Genomic DNA, 987 nt, shown 5'->3' on the forward strand with positions numbered 1-987 from the left:
CACATGCAAACTACTTACTCACAGCTGCTCAGGACCAGTGCAGTCTACACCAGCCAGAGACTGCTGCTGAGGGGGGCTTCCCAATTCTGTCAGCAGTAGACGGAGAGTGACAGGAGCCAGTGGCACAGAGCAGGCCTGAGGCCCACGCCAGCGTGACGGTCACATTTCCCACCCCACCGCCACACACACAGTGCGGCCCTCGCTTGGCTGCCAGAAGCCTGTTCACCCTTTGGTGGACAATCCGTGCTCCTGGGGCTGCAGGTTTGATGTAGGGAACATGAGATCTGACTGGGCACAGCCTGTGCAGGGAAAGGTTGTCACAAAGCCATCAGCTAGTGCCATGCCCATCTAGTCAGCAGAGACTATGAGTGGTCTCGTTGACCACCTGCCCAGTGCTCAGCCCTTGCTGGCCCACTGGCCGGGGTCCTTCTCAGGCTACAAGAGGCCTGAGTCCAGTCTTGTGCACAGGAGTGTATGTGGTCTCACTGGGGAGGTAGATTTTGTTCCCCGCAGTAGTCAGCAGGGGCAAGCACTGGGTGACAGAAGGCAGAAGGCAGAGACCTGGGCCGGGGCCCCCCAGGCGCTCCATGGCTTCCTCTCCATCTCAAATGTCAGCACGCAGTCAGCCTTGAGGGCTGAGCTGGGATACTCCCAGGTCTCCCCAACGGTCCCCATCCTGCTCTGAAAACAGAGAGATATTCCCAGAGGGTAGCCCTACAAACTTCCCACATGTTTTACTCCTCTCCTATCAATTATCTCCATCCTTAGCATAGTCCTGCCTCTAGGGGTCATTTTACGGATGGCCAGACTAAGCTTAGTTCTGAGAGGAGGAGTGACCTGCCTAAGGCCACACACAGGAGCAAAGCCCAGCCAGCCCCAGCCTCCCCACGGGCAGAACGGCCACCTGTTCTCACAGGTCCACTCCTGGTCTTTGGCTGGCCATTAGCTCTGGCCTCAGCAGGTATTGGGGGGGGGGGGGGGGGGGGC

This window comes from Myotis davidii, unplaced genomic scaffold (assembly GCF_000327345.1).
Source record: "Myotis davidii unplaced genomic scaffold, ASM32734v1 scaffold456, whole genome shotgun sequence".
NCBI lineage: Eukaryota > Metazoa > Chordata > Mammalia > Chiroptera > Vespertilionidae > Myotis > Myotis davidii.